The following is a 16,781-nucleotide window of genomic DNA, read 5'->3' as shown; positions in this document are numbered from 1 at the left end:
GAATCATAGAGTTGGAAGGGACATCCAGGGTCATATAGTCCATCCTCCTGCAGAATGCAGGAAATGGTCACATTTCCCTTCTGTCCACCCACTTACAATCTGCCTATGTTTACAGAATTAGCATTTCTGTGAGATGGCTATCTAGACTCTGTTTAAAAACGTCTAAAGAGGGAGAACATCCCCCCCCCCCCTGAGGAAGCCTGTTCAACTGAGGAACCACTCTGTCAGGAACTTCTTCCGGATGTTATGCTGAATTTTTTTAAAAATTAATTTCATCCCATTTGTTCTGATCCTACATTTGCGACAACAGAAAACAATTCTACTCCATTCTCTATGTAACAGCCCTTCAAGTACTTAAGGTGGTCATATCACCTCTCATACGACTTGCCTCATAGGACTTGGTCTCCAAACCCCTCACCATCTTTGTAGCCTTCCTTTCTTTGCCCTCCTCCACCACATCTGTGATTGAGGCCAGTCTGGAAAGCACCTCCAGATTTACTGTCTACCTCAGGCTTCCCCCATTACAAAGAGGTAAATAAACTACATTGCAGGCACTTCCAAACTCTTCCTGTGAAATTTCCAGACCACTGAAGAATGCCATTGGATCATTTCTGAAAATGAACAGAGGGACAGACAGTAAAAGGAAGGGGCTTGAGAAATGCCAGAGCAGTTAGCAGAGCGCAAAGAGGATACAAACAAAGTCCAAATAACACCCTCTCACAATGATAGTCCTGGCATGGAATTCTGCTTGCAACACTGAAAACAAAAGGGTTTTCAAGTGTTTGCCTTTCATATGACCTCACATGAAGTTACCATAGAGGCCATATCAGGAGATGATAAAACTACCACAGGAAAACTATCATTCATTGTCTGATAGCTAAAACGTCAAATAAACTAGTGAGGAATTCCAGATTCCTGAGGATGTATGTATTTATCTAACAGATATGTGCAAAATGCTTAGAAACTGATTAGAAAGCTTATCAACACCTGACTTGGCTTCTAGCCTAAAATCGAGCCTGAAGATCCATTCCACTAACTAATTTGCTTTCCTCCAGGGGAAGGAGGCTTAGGGCTGATCCTGCGTAGAGCAGGGGGTTGGACTAGATGGCCTGTATGGCCCCTTCCAACTCTAGGATTCTATGATTCTATGATGCTAAAAGCTCTTCCTCCAGGGGATCTAACCATGATAACTGGTAACAACCATTTGGCACACGTATATCGATGATGATGTTAGCCATTCAGTCATGTCCAACTCCTGGCAAGGTCCATGGTCACCTTGATCTTCGATCTTGCACCGCTTCTTTTAGTTTTGCAACGTTCTGGCCAGTGTCCATTTTGATCATACCTAACACCGTGTTCTTTATCAGCCATCAAACAGCACAATATGTGATTCACCATGACATCTGTTCTACTACACACATGGCAATATATCCTGAGAATAGGATTAGAATGGAACATACCAGCAGAAGTAGAGCCTCATCTGGGCATGGTGTCCAGATGTGGTTGGGCAGGTAGTTGTAAATTTCCTGCACTCTGCAGGAGGTTGGACTAGATGACCCTTGAGGTCCCTTCCAACTCCACGATTCTATGATTCTAATTTATCGCAGTTGCTTCCTCTTAAACAGGTGCTGGTTTCGAAGCCTATGCTATTATGAAAGCCCAGAAGGAACCCAAAGCTGCTATCTAACCATTTATGCACTGGAGGTTTCATGCCGGGCTGCAGGCTGGAGTTTTAGTCGTGGCAGGTTGCCCCACCTCTTCCTGCACCCAGACAAGGGAGAATTTGGCCCAGTGTGCATCATCCACCCCCAATTTGTGCTCCTGCATGGGAGCTGGGGCAGTGAAGTTCCCAGTGCATAAATAGTCTCTTGCAAGCACAAAAGTGCACCTGAGTTCCTTCAAGAGAAGCAACTTTGTTTTGCTTTTCTCATCTCCAATACAAACTTGACCTGCAATAGTAGTTCATGTGATGTCACAATTGAATCAAAGATGCAATAAACACTGCTGGTATAATGACGATAGGCAATTTTTTTCCTTTTGAAGGAAAGTGCTGCAAATCTATACATTTTAACATAACACACTGTCCACATTCCTTTTTATTTGGAAACAATCTGCTCTCTTTTTACATCAAATTAAGTATTATCCACACCCAAGCTCTGTGTTTTATTGGCGCCTCCAGAATAAAGAGAGAGAGCCAATTGGTTTCCATATTATGAGGCACAGAGATTTATTCAACTGAGGAACTGCTTTGTGTGATTTTTTTAAGGGAAGAGGAAAGGAAGAATATTGAAAATAGATTTATGAAGACATTTCTGTGGCTAGGAAATTACAAAACCAGGCTAAAAAATGAACACAAGAGAAATTATAGCTAGGATAAAGGGAGAACAGCAAAAACCTGCTTCCTGTTGTAAATATAACACCTGTGAGGAACTATTTTGGAGATTCCATCCTCTTGTGTAGATGACCAGCCAGTGTGTGGAAACAGCCATTTGGCCACCATTCCCTGTTCACTTCCAAGAACAATTCAGAGTTATAATTTTTACCTTTAAAGTCCTCAAGGGCTAAGGACTAAGCTACTTGATGAACTGCCTCTTCTGGTCCTGTCTAGACCATCTTCCCCATTTAGGATCCTCTTTCCAGCCCCTGCTCTCTGTGTCCCCTTCTTCAAAAGTGAGGCAGGTGGTGGCAAAAGGGTTGCCAGGTCCTTTCTGGCAACTGGTGGGAGGTTGGGGAGGACTTACCAGGGAAAGGGAAAGGTCTAGGCCTTGTTGCAAGCATAGCACAGGAAGTGAGGTCATCACACTGCGATGTTGTGGTGGTGCTCTGGTGTTTGGGCAGAAACTCTGTGATAAAACCAGCTTCTACTAGACACAGGGGTGGCCAAACTGTAGCTCTTCAGATATCCATGCACTACAATTTCCATGAGCCCTTGTCTGCAACAAGCTGGCAGAGGATCATGGAAATTGTAGTCCATGGACATCTGAAGAACCACAGTTTAGCCACCCCTGTAGCTTTGTCGAGATATCGCTGGTGTGATTTCTGCGCAACACCAGCCACATAGCATTCCTTTTTTTCCTGACATGTCTCCCCGCTGGCCAGCTAATCTGCAGTTGGGGAGCAAACTTGGCAACAGGGGGCCTCTGCCTCCACTGGGGAGGGGGGAGTCCAGCAACCTTAAGTGACAAGGTGATTTTGGGTTTCTTCTTGAGACAGGCCGGGTAACTCTTTTACTCTTCTCTTTACCTAGGATTGAGCCTCTTGTGGCGCAGAGTGGTAAGGCAGCAGAAATGCTGTCTGAAGCTGTCTGCCCATGAGGCTGGGAGTTCAATCCCAGCAACCGGCTCGAGGTCGACTCAGCCTTCCATCCTTCTGAGGTTGGTAAAATGAGTAGCCAGCCTGCTGGAGGGTAAACGGTAATGACTGGGGAAGGCACTGGCAAACCACCCCGTATTGAGTCTGCCATGAAAAAGCTGGAGAGCATCACCCCAACATGACCTGGTGCTTGCACAGGGGATACCTTTACCTTTACCTTACCTAGGATCTTCATAGGAACAGTTTATCTCTGACATTTTTTAGATGATTATTTTCTACTATGAGGGCCACTTTATGGCTATCATTTTAGGAAGCTTAATAAAAACCCAGAACATTGACGCAGCAGAGGGCTTGCTGGGAGGGAGAGGTGACCATCCAGAGGCCCTCTAGTGTGCATGATGCCACAGTGCAGCACTCAAGGTGTCAAGGGTGGGGCAGGACCCGTGGTGAATATTTAAGTTGCCACGTGCATGGGTCTCACGCTCTTTGTCAGGATGCCGTGGGAGCTGCTTCCCTCCCATGCACCCTATGTTGTTGTATACAGAATTGTTCAGGGTTCTGAGGTGGTTGTTTTGTTCAATAATTGTCACAGCTGTGGGTTTGCATGGGATGGAGCCTGTTGGCAGGGAGTCCGGTGTGCGATCGGACTACGTGGTGTTCAGGGCCTCTCTATGAGGTGGCACGTATATGAGTGTGGCTTACCCAGCTTGGAGGTCAGGGGCTCGTTTGCCAGGTGGCCTGGGGGCAGTCAAATCAGACTGGCGCCTGGTGCATAGGTTGCTTCCCTTAGGACAGACTTCAGTAGGCAAGAGGATCTGCTCTCCCGGCTGGGAATGGTGCGGGACCCCAGGGTGCCTCTGGACTCCATGGGTTGTTGGAACAGTCTGCTGACTGCTAGGTCAGGCTCCCTCTCCCATGCTGTGCCAGCCCTCCCATGGGGAGATAATAAAGTTGTGGCCTTATCCCAACATTGGTGTCGCATCTTATTCCAGCGCATAATGCCCTCCTGCAAGTCAGTTTATTTGATGATTCTTTTAATGGTGAAAATTAACCAGTTAGCTTTTTATGATTTGATTCAATTTCTTTTTATTTGGTGTGCTGTGGGTAGATCTCTCAATATGCATTTTTTAAAGTAACTAAATGAAGACCCGGCTGCTTTAGGTAGGGTAGGCTTTCATATCGGTCCGGACTTGAATGGAAGTTTCACAAGAACTGTAACAGATGGTGAACGAATGTTTTGCTCTATGGCAGGAGTCCCAGCCCTTGGAATTCTGACACAAAATGGATTCCACAAGAGATGGGGCCAGTCACAAAATGCAAAGCCAACAACAAAATGTCAAGGAATAAGCCTGTGCATAAATAGCAACTCTTCAACATTTCAGGCAGAAGCTCTGTTTAACTCAGGCTTTCTCAACCAGGGTTTCATGAAACCTTGGGGCTTTTTGTTGGCCCTGGAAGGGTTTTCTGAATGGGTGGGAGTTATATATATATATATATATATATATATATATATATATATATATATATTGACCCATTCTCCAACATAGCCAATAATGAACCTGGAGGGGTGGGAAGGAGGGCCCTGGGGGGGGGGTGTACACAGCTATGCTTCTCAGCTAAATTCTGCACCATTGCAACACTTCTGGAGTATCTCGAAGACTGAAGAATATTTCAGGGTGGTTCTCAACAGTAAAAAAGGTTGAGAAAGGCCGGCTTAACTGGATGTCTCTTAAAATGAATATATTGCTGAAAACATTTTCTTGCACATATGCATCTTTATTCTGAGCAGTAAATTTGTATCAATATGTTTTAATAATGGAAAACAAATGGCTGGCAGGCTCTATTCAGAATTCATTGCTTTTGGACCTCTATGTTATCGCCGCAGCTCCAGTACGCTGAAATCACAATGCACAGTTGTTTGTTTTGGTCGTAATAAGTCCTGAAGTGGAAAAGCCACGCACATTCTATACCCGCTAGGAAGTTTACTCTAGCTGCACATGGAACATAAAATTGTACAGAATTTTCCCAACACTTCCCTGCTGATAAGAGTATCAAGGCAGGGTAAGAAAGAGCTGGGGTGCCAGCAGGGTGTTCTTCCATTCTGACCATCATTTGTTCTCCTTGGACCAGCTCTCCCTTTGCTTATTTAAAAGCCAGCAGATGTGAATTGTTTATCAAGAACTAAAACAGGCCAGGTTTGATCTTCAAAGAGCCTGCAAAGGCCACGGTTTGGACACAATGCTTAAGAAAATGCCCCGCCCCAAATACATTCAGTATAAAATATTTATATCCTACCCTCTGGGAGATATAACTAAGTTTAATTACGGCCATGCAGGGCCCCAGGTTCAGAACAAAGCCATGGTGCTGAGGGAGGGGGAAATAAAGGGCTTAACCCTTTAACTCTCATACAGTTGTAGCTTTGCAACTAAAAATCATAACCCCAGCATAACCCTTTAAAGAGAGAAGAGAAGTGAAGGTTCGTTTTTTTCCCTTCCCTTTATAAGTCTAGTATGACTATAAGGAGCCCTCTCTTCACTCATGAAGCTGTGCAAGGATGAAGGAGCTGACCTCCTTTTTTCCCTGCCTGCATGGTCCTGATACAAAATCAGGCTGTGTGCAGCTGTAATGTGCCTTACAAAGAATTGTTGAGATTCATAACCCTGCACCTCTCATTTAATCCACAATAAATTAGCTTTAGAGACAGTTTCTGGTTCCTAGTCATTAAAACAGTATCAATGAAGCCAACAAGAACAGTATAATCCAAAGGATCATAACAAATATAATCATAAAACAATAAAACCCATAAAACCAAAAAACAAAATGTTTTCAAAGTAACACCCCCAATAAAATCAGCAACAATACCCCAATGGTATGTCAATAAAATCTCTAAGATCAGAAGCCAGTAGGGTTGACTAGGGTTGGGCGCTTCGGCGAGCGAAACAGCCGGTCTCTCCCGACGCAGTGAGCACTGCACTGCAGGGGGGGGAGAGGAGGCACGAGCTTTTTATCCCCAGTGACCCCCAATTAAAGAAAGTCATCTACACGTTATTCGATTTCCATTCTGCCATTTAGCGCTTAAAATTTTCCCTCTGCAATGTCTATGATTGATCTGCGGTGACACTACCTTTCCCTCCGCGATATCCAGGAGTGGATATAACTTGTTACATTTGAGAAATATTTTAACTGGGCATATAATGTAAGTTAGGGAGCATGAAAAGAGTTTGTGGAGCAGAGATCTACTACTATGATACTACAGCGAAGAAATTTCTGTGGATGGCATTTCTGCAGGAAAAAAGCAAATAGGACTATTAAGAATGTGCCAGAACGTCTGTTGACATTCAAAGGTGGATAAAAAGGACATGCCTGAGGAACCCTGAAAAGGTGGCATGACTTTTTTGAATGTAGCTAACCAAAGTAATAGAATTTCTGACTATTCTCTTAGGAATTTTGCTTGTTTGTTTGATCTATAATTCTCCCTCCCTTTCTTCATTGCTTATCAAAAGAAAACAACTTCTTCCTCTGGTGATATACAGTTTCACCTCTAGGCTTGTATTCATGGGCAAAACAAAGAATTGTGTTCCAGTATTTTCCTTCGCCATGTCAGCAGATTGGATTCGGAGCTACTTACACACTCCGTCATGTCACCGCTCACTCGTCGTTTCTCCAAGCATAAGTCTTGACCTCTTCCGCCTTTCTTTTTTTGTACCTTTTCCAATGTTATAATTTTAACTTGAAGTGCGTGGACAAGAACTATACACAGTATTCCAAATGATTCTGCAGCATAGATGTATACAGGGGTGTTAGGATAATGGCTGATTTGTTTTGAATCCCCCTTCCTAAGAACCCCAGCATAGCATTGGCCTTTTTTAATTGCAGTTGCACACTGAGCTGGCATTTTCAGTGATCTGTCTATTTTGCCCATTTATGTGCCTACTAATTTTATCTTTAATAATGGATTCTACCAACTTACCCGGTATTGACATTAAACTGACCATTCTTGGATCTCTTCTGGAATCTTTTTTTTAAATTCAGGTTACATGAGCTACCTTCTGGTCTTTAAGACTGAGGGCAGATTTTAGTGATATACTGCATATTTTTGTCAGGACATCCTCAAGTTCATATCTGAGTTCTTTCAGAACTTGGAGATATGCCATCTGGGCCTGTGATTTGTCAGTCTTTAATTTGTCCATCAGTCATAGGGCCTTCCTTCTCCTCACCTCAATCCAACTCAGGTCTTTCAATACTTGTCCTGAAATTGGCAGTTTTTGGAATAGGCCAGCACCTCCCATCTTTGACAGTGAAGACAGAGTCAAAAAAGCATTCAACTCCTCTGCCATTTTCCTATTATCCTTTAGTTATTAAGAATCAATGTAGACAACATGCAGCAAGATTCAACACAACCATATTCAACTCCTGCCCATCTCATCCCACTGCCTACTAATCTTACTAGGTCTTCTTCAACAAGAGGTCCAAATAAAGTCTTGACATATGATACAACCACCACTAACTGGATTTCTGTCATCCCAGGTACTCAACCAACAGAATGTACAGTTGGCGCCATCAATTCAGCTCTTCCCCATAGTCCAACCATCTCTTACAGGATGCTCAGTGAGATATTCTTTGTGGGGTATAAAAGTGGGTCAAGGACAGCAGCTATATAGATCTCCCCTCGTCAGTATTTGGATTCACCACGATACAGTTAAACATAAAATATAAGCTACTACTCACATAGCATAGAGTTAACATAAACCTCATTACTTTTGGAATAGGCTGCCTAAGGAGGTGGTGAGCTCCCCCTCACTGGCAGTCTTCAAGCAAAGGTTGGATACACACTTTTCTTGGATGCTTTAGGATGCTCTGGGCTGATCCTGTGTTGAGCAGGGGGTTGGACTAGATGGCCTGTATGGCCCCTCCCAACTCTATGATTCTATGATTCTGGCTTGGATGGCTATGGGAGATATGTTTATCTATGTCAATAAGGGTTGGAAAGTGCAGCCAAGTCATAGCAAACCTATGGCAAACCCGAGGGGTTTTCATTGGAAAAGACAAACTTAGGCTGTTTGTCATCTGCCTGACATTGCCTAGCAGGCCATTACTTCCTTGAGTGGTCTCCCATCCAAGTACTCACCAACGTTGACCCTGCTCAGCTTCAGAGAACTGATGAGATCAGACTAGCCTAAGCCATCCATGCCAGGGAATTGGTGCAGGAACCTTCTGACCTGACCTTTTAGGATCACAGATGCCGAAGGAAAGAAACAAAGTAAGCCAGCCAGGTTCCCAGGGTGATCAGACCGAAAATTGATTCTTGTTCAAAGACATCGTAGAATGCCATCTTAAGCAGAATTGTACTCTCTAGTCCATTGACTTTAATGAACTCAGAAGAATGTTAACTGTGCTCAGGATTCCAGTGATAGGCTGTTCTTAAACCTTTTGATATTACTGACATTAGCTTTGAAATCCTGAGCTGTCCATGGAGATACTGTGGAGTCTAGAGGAAGCCCAGTTTTAATGGCAGAATCCCTCCTTCCTTTCGACTGCTCTTCTTAACAGATCAAAGTGGTTTTTCAGTGCTGTGATGCAAGGCTGAACTTATGACTGTCAATCTGTTCAATTCGTACACTTGGGGAACCCTGAAAAGTTCGCTTCAGTTGATTTTCCATCTCTGCTCATGCTGAGTTATGTTTTAAACCAGCAAATGTCAAAGGTATGTAACGCCAGCCTTATCAGTCCCATGCAGCCCTGAAAATGACCTTTGGTGAACATGGAAATCATTTCCTCCAAAATAGAGTGGAGGATGATGTCTGAACACATTTAGCCAGTGGAATAATCTGATCCACATGAGTCAACCCCAGCTACTTTGTTTATCATTCGTTTTCAAGCGAATAGGAAAGAAACATGATCCTAAGTCTATTAGATACTACAGTGCTGTTTTAAATAATGGAATAGAGTGGTTGTCTTGTGATCCTATGCTCCTAGCATTTTCCAGTCAAATGGGATTCATGGTGACCTTTAGGGCACCCCAGAAATATAAGCACAGAGCATCTGGAAAAATCTGGCCCATCTCCATCATTCCCAGAGAAGCAACTGTCCCCAAGCTCCAGATGATGAAGAAGAGCTGGTTTTTTTTACCCTAGTTTTTACTACTAAAGGAGTCTCAAAGTGGCTTACAATTGCCTACCCTTCTTCTCCCCACAACAGACACCTTTTCTGGTTGGTGAGGCTGAGAGAGCTCTGAGAGAGCTGTGATTGGACCAAGGTCACCCAGCAGGCCTCACATATCTCAAAGTGACTTACAATCACCTACCCTTATTCTCCCCATACCTGAAGCTGAAAGTGCTCTGAGAGACCTGTGACTGGCCCAAAGCTTGCTGAGTGTGGAGAAGTAGGGAATGAAACCTGGTTCACCAGAGTTAAGGCTGATGCTCTTACCCATTACACCAAGCTGACTGTCTTCGTCTTATGATGTCACTATTATACCCCAAAATTATGTCACAGCACTCTAGGAATCACGTGTTTCTATGGGTGAAAAACAACAACATTGTGATGAGCAGATTCCTAGAGCCCTGTAATGTCACTTCCAGACTCGTAGTGGAAGTGATGTCACAACATTAAAGGCTTCTGCTGGTGGCCAGTGTTGTGTTTTCTGATGTGATTAGCTGTCCAGCCCATAGCTTCTATTCACAATTCTTTAATTCCAGACATCATTTGTTAGACCTACTGGATTGACTCCCACCGTCTTCTGAATATTATTTCCCAGCAGGCTGAAAATGGGGGAAGATAATTGTGACCGCTGCCGCTTATATGTTGTATGATGTAATTTGTAAATTATAATTTGTGGTTTTATGGGGATTTTATTCTGTTTTTAACTGTTTTATGCTGTAAACAGCCCTGAGACCTAATTGGAGAATGGTGGTCTAAAAATTTAATAATAATAATAATAATAATAATAATAATAATAATAATAATAATAATAATAATAATAATAATAATAAATTATTAAATAAATAAATAAAAGGACAGCAATAGGTCCTGGGTCCTCAATCTCTTGGCAGTTGGACCCCTTTGCTCCCCTACACCCTTGAACATGTTTTGTGACCTCTTATGCAATTTCGTCAAAAACTCTACGTCAGTGTTCCCCAATCCCTGGTCCGGGGACCGGTACCGGTCCGTAGATCAGTTGGTACCGGGCCGCAGCTCCTCCTTGTTCTCCTTCCTGGCTGCTGCCTTGGGGGCTGCCCTGCCACTCTATTGCCAGCTCACCTTTGGTGCTCTCCAGCGGCCGCAATGGCTGGGGCTCCCCCTTGGCATGGCACTATGCAGATGCCGCTGGCAGTGCCTCCTAGCAGGCGGCGGGAAGACAGGGGCGCCAGGGCTCAGGCGGAAGCAACATCCCTTGGCAAAAAACTATCCCCCCCGGGCCTCAGTAAAATTGTTAAGTATTGACCGGTCTCCGATGATAAAAAGGTTGGGGACCACTGCTCTACGTGATACTGCCTGCCTATGATCACAGCAAAATGCAATCATATTAAGGCAGACCAGTTTGTCCAGTCGCAGACGCATGATACTGAGTGCAATAAATAATTCTCCCAGGAAGCAGACTGCCCAAAAGGTAAACTTACATTTATTCAGGTAGGTCCAGTCCATATTCAGGTTATAGAGAAAGGAAAAGGAAGAAGCCTAATCTAAAGCGTACTTCCCCGACCACAAAAGGCCAGCTTGTCCTGGGTGTGTGGGACTAGGAGGGCATTCAGTGTCTCCATGGAAGGCAATGTGAGGCAAGGGAGTGGAGAATGGGGGAGAGAGAGGACTCAGAGGGCAGCTCCAAGGTTAAAAGGAAGGCATCCCATTTTACACTTATACAGTGATGTAGCTTCCCCCCCCCCCGCAAACACACCATGTCCAGGCCTGCTGTGTTGCCCACTCCACCACTTAGCTGACAAAATCATTCTAGCCTGGGCCATCCAGTGCAGGGTCCATAATAATATAGAAGGGCAAATGTTCAATGCCTGCCTTGTCTCTCAGTTCTTTCTTAGGTATTTCCCTGCAGGATAAGTCCAAGGCAAACACCCACCAGGATCCTCAGGTCAGCAATTGGAACTGCAGGGTCAAGGGGCCACTCAGAAGGAGGCCCCCCACAGGGCCCCACCACTCAGTGCATGATTTCTGAGTGTCCCTGATCTATCCCCTCTTACACCACTCAAGATGCTTGAACATTTCTTCCCACTGCAGACTGGGGAATGCACACTGCTTCAGCAAGCTACTGGTCTTCAGTGAATTATGGGCCACTGCATGCCTCGTGCATGTCACACGGAATGCAGGAAAAGAAGGTCCCAGAGGGGCAAACTTTTGACCTTCCTTCGTCCTCTCAAAGTACACAGCAAGCGTGGTGTGGAAAAACCCCATCCTCTTTCGAAACGGACGCAAGCTGATCAGCCTCTCAAAGCATTTTCTAGCCTGGAGAGCTTGCAGCTGTGGAAACAAAAGAGGGAAGACAGACAGAGCAGCGGCTGGCTAGATGTAGAGAGTGGAAGAGGCAGCTGCAGAACAGGGAGCAAAGGTAGGGCCCACCGGGAAGGAAGCAAGAGGTGCAAATACTTTAGCCTCCCCCAGTAAATGTCCCCTGCGTATACCTGGTCGACCATGTGCACCTCTGCTCTGTCACTCCTGCCTTGCTGGTGTCTGCCCTGCTAGTGGTCCCCCCCAAAAAAAGGTGGGGCACATGCTGTCTCTTATATGGTGTTCATCCCCCCACCCCCACCACCCATATGTAGCACCAAGGAGACAGCCATATTAATATCCAGCTCTCCCATCCACCTGCTGATGCAAATCAGCTCCTTCCCAACTGAAGTTGAGGGTTCAGAGGCTCTCTTCTTGTTTGGGAACTGAGGGCACTTAGAGGAGGGCAGGGAGAAGTTCCTGTTGGCAGCAGAGGAGAGGATCTGCAGTAATGGCTTTGAATTGTGTGTAGAACAATATTGGCTAGATATCGGGGGGGGGACTTCACAGTCAGAGTTGTTCAGCAGTGGAATTGGCTGCCTATGGAGGTGGTGAGCTTCCCCTCACTGGCAGCCTTCAAGCAGTGGCTGGACAGATACTTATCCTGGATGCTTTAAGCTGATCCTGCATTGAGCAGGGGGCTGGACTAGATGGCCAGTGTGGCCCCTTCCAACTCTATGATTCAAACTTTTGGAACTAGCATAAAGTCTTGGAAGTCAACACAGTTTATAACTTTGGAGGACATTGAGTGGAACTCCAGAGAGACAGTTTAACTCTTAAAAAAATAATAATCCTGGTATTTCTGTAGTTCCCACCTTCTTTTCCAGCTGGCGTTAAAAGCAGTCAGGGAAGGAGCATTTGTAATCAGAGAAATGCTGCGATGGGAAGATCCTTTAAAGACAGCCCTCCCCCCTTAGTGCCTGGGCCCCAGTTCAGCCCACCAGAACCTGCTTTTCTGCAACCAAACTGTACAGCTGGGGCTCCAGCCACCGCATGCTCCGGCCTCCTCCGGTGCCAATTCTAGGTGGTGACTGATATGAAGGAAGGAGACACCTGGTCCCCCCCCTCCCCCTGTCCTTTAGTCCAAAGAACAAGGCTCCTGCCAACTGAACTGTGGAATATCTGCTCGCAGAGCATGCGCTCCCCTACAGAGCAGCAGTGTCTCAGATGCACTGGGGATTCTGCCGGTTCAAGATCTTGACGGTCCAGACAGACACGCTCGGTTTCCTCCATCACTTTGCCTGTCCAAATAAAGGGGAAGAACACAACATGCTCCTCCTTCATCTTCCCTTAATTGCCCTTCCTGCCACAAGTCAGAAAGGAGCGGATTACCCACTCCAGCAATCAGAGCTTTCTCAAAAGCCAGAATCTTCTTTGAGGGGTAAGGAGTAGAGTTCCCCCCACCTTCTCTAGATTAAAACGTATTATGCAGAGCCAGGAATACATCCGGTGCCCCTCCCCCACGGTGTCATGCTTCACGCTGGCAGAGGGCCTTCTCCGAGGCATCAGCCCACCCCACCCCTCCCCACCCCCGCACTCCCACTTCCAGCACAGCATGTCTGCTTCTGACAGCTTTAACTTGAAGAGGATGTTTGTTTCTGGGCCATCTTAACATGGATTGGATTTGTCGATGAGAATAATCCTTGGCATTCCAGGAATCTCCTTGCAGCAATGTTTGGCTTTTCAATAATGGGTCGCTTGATTTTGACATCACTTTGCCTTGGCACCGTCAGCCGGCCTCCCTTCTTGTTTGGACCTTGTGGTGTGGCATACTGGTTAACAGCAGCACACTCCAGTCTGGAGAACCGGGTTTGATTCCCCACTCCACCTCCACATGAAGACTGCTGGGTGACCTTGGGCCAGTCCCATTTCTCTCAGAACTCTCTCAGCCTCACCTGCTTGGCAGGGTGTCTGCAGTAGGGATTGCAAGCTGCTTTGAGACTCCTTCAGTACACTGAGAGCCAGCTTGGTGTAGTGGTTAGGAGAGCGGACTTCTAATCTGGCATGCCGGGTTCGATTCTGCGCTCCCCCACATGCAGCCAGCCGGGTGACCTTGGGCTCGCCACAGCACTGATAAAACTGTTCTGACCAGGCAGTGATATCAGGGCCCTCTCAGCCTCACCTCCCTCACAGGGGTGTCTGTTGTGGGGAGAGGAAAGGGAAAAGACCCGCACTTTCCATGTGAACTTCATCATTGTTAACTAACAGGAAAGTAACGTGATCAAGAAGGACTTCTAGTTCATGATGATACGCCCAGGAGGCCATATGAAAAGCTAGCAATTCACGCTGGCTGGCTACTTTATTGTCTTACACGGCAGCTTCTCCAACCTTATGCTGCTATTCTGAGACTCACTTGCGGCCACCCTGTTTTGAAAGCCATCTTGGGCTCCCCACCCCCACCTCGCCGCCGCCTTTCAAAGGTTCCAAAAACATATCCTGTACTTCTGCAGCATTTGATACGTACATAACCCATTTTTGTGGAAACAGCTGTGCAAGATGAATTGCACAAAGGATGGAAATTGCTTGAATCCTGAAAACAGTTTAAAAGCAGTCCTTAGAATTCATTTATATCTTTTGAACTGACAATAATGAAATCTTAACCTCTGTATTTCCGTCCCTGGGTAATTTTTTTTTCCAAACCCTCCTTTTCTTTTTGTTACTTCCATTTGCTAAAGAGCTTTCTCATGAAGAACAGGTCTGCTGAACCTCTTGACTAACATAAGTAAATTTATCTAAATTTATCTTCCTGCTCTGAGCTGAGACAATTCCCTCTTCCCAATAACCCAAAGCTTTTTTCCCTCTTCTTCTCACTGATCTATAGAATGTATTGTTTTCTTTCTTAACAAACAAAATTTAATATGCTTTTTATGCAAGAAGACAATAAAAGGGCTGCACTGGTCACTGATAGATAAAATAGGGTTACCAATATTCCAGGTAATAGCACAATGTCAAACTGGATGGATTCAGTCCTGCTGTTTTCAAAAGTGGCCTGACAAGTAGTTAGGGACAAGATAATCATCTCCCAGAGTGGGACCTGGGTCTTCCTACCCTTAGTCTTCACCAGCCATGAGGGACATGGGTCAAGGGGCACATGGTAGACCAAACAACTGCAAATGTTCTGTCCACATCGGCTAAGGAGAGTGGACTGAAGTGGTCCAAAATAGGACAGTCAAGGGGCCTGTAGATCTACAATAGGTTCCAGTAATGGGATCTCCACTGTGCTGTTAATGAATTTTCAAACTGATTGAAGAAATGTGTTCAGATCTGCTCATTTTCTTTGCTTTGTGCTTATCCTCTTGCCTTTACACATCAATTCTACTATCATCTCATTGGCTGTAATTACTTAAACTAATAGTTTAACTACTCAGACTCTTGTGTGCCCTAGTACAAGATAATGTCATCCATTACTGAGTGTTTAATGATGGCTTCCATTGCATATGTACCGCTTCCATCATTAATCCCCACGTCGTTCTGATATCTCACAGTCTTGAGTTCCAATGTGCTTGCTTTATTTTATGGCAACCATCAATCTAGCCAAGTCTGACATTGGATGTCAACCTGGTTGATGACATTTTTGACCTGATGTGTCTAAATTCTTGCAAAAAATGTAGCTATTTGACAATTGTTCTCCTCCTTCTGTCCCTTTCCAAGCTAGGCAGGAAACAGGCAGGTCATCTAGCATTCAGTGTCTGACACAAAATGCCCAGGAGCTATCCAGAGTGCTAACAAGTTGTGTTGAGGTCAAAAGCTGGGAAAGCATGGGAATTGACCGTGCAGTTTTGCAAACAGCAAGAGCTGGTCTAGAGGAATGTTGCATCAGCAAACCGTCAGTTTTCAGCTAAGCTATCTTGTAGTTTCCACCGTTGTCCCACCCATCCTGTGATTCCTGCTTCTGAGTACTTACTGGGGCCTTGAATATAACAATATTAACAATACAATCCTAAGAATTGAACCCTTCAACACAGATGTAGAATTGGGAAGGTTGGCAGGAAGAGCAGATAGTTAGGTGATGATTCCCATTTGAGCCAGAAAAGGAGACAGATTTTCTAATGGAAGAATAATTTTGCCACCCAGTTAAAATGGGGAGATAGCTCTGAAGAATGGAGAGATCCCTGGTCTGGAGTGTTTAGAAACTGCCAATTAGAACTCAGAAAGAGGTTTGTTTAATGAAGGAGTGTGGGTACTAAACAAAGTATCCCGATCTTGAGGGAGTCAAAAGAGCCAAATAAACTCAAGAAAGTATACTGGAGTGCTTGGGGAACACTGGAACAAAAGCCTCTCATTTTAAAGATTCTGAATCATTGTGGAAAGCTTAAGAAACTCTCAATTGCTTGAAACCTATGGATTTCTGTGACTATACTGATTTCTCAGAGTTTGTGATAGATTTATCATGGAAATCTTAACCCTGATTGCACCTGATATATTCCTCTCTGCATTGAATAAAATATTTTATTTCCTAAATTTAAAAGTGTCTTGAGTGCCATTTGAGTAGTTTAAGTTAAACTGGAAGACCAACTACTGGCCTAAGCCAACATATATATTTATGTTCTGACAGGACCAGTGGTAGGGGGTCTTGGGGAGGAGGGGGGCTTGGACAAGGTCAACAAGACATCAATGCTATACCTACTTTTACTCCTAGAGGCATTAACTCAGGTTGACTGAGTATCTTCTCATCCTGGTCCCTTTGGGGGTTGCTGTTGCTATTATTTGTGGTGGGAAGGTGGTGGAGCAATCAGCAACACTGTCCAGTGGTAGGATTGGCAGACATGGAGAAGCATTCTTTCCTGCTGATGTGTGAACCTTAGCAATGATGACCTCTGATGGATGGTTCATGAAAGTCAAGGTCATGAACATAGCTGTGTGGAATCTCGCCTGATTTTGAAGGAAATGGCCAGCCTGGATTGTTTTGTTTTTTTTAAACAACCAATACGTTTAGAGCATTTTGGATTTGTTTCTGTTATAGCAGTTCAGGC

The sequence above is a fragment of the Paroedura picta genome, chromosome 7, assembly GCF_049243985.1.
Source record: "Paroedura picta isolate Pp20150507F chromosome 7, Ppicta_v3.0, whole genome shotgun sequence".
Taxonomy (NCBI): Eukaryota; Metazoa; Chordata; class Lepidosauria; order Squamata; family Gekkonidae; genus Paroedura; species Paroedura picta.
This window is presented reverse-complemented; position numbering follows the sequence as displayed.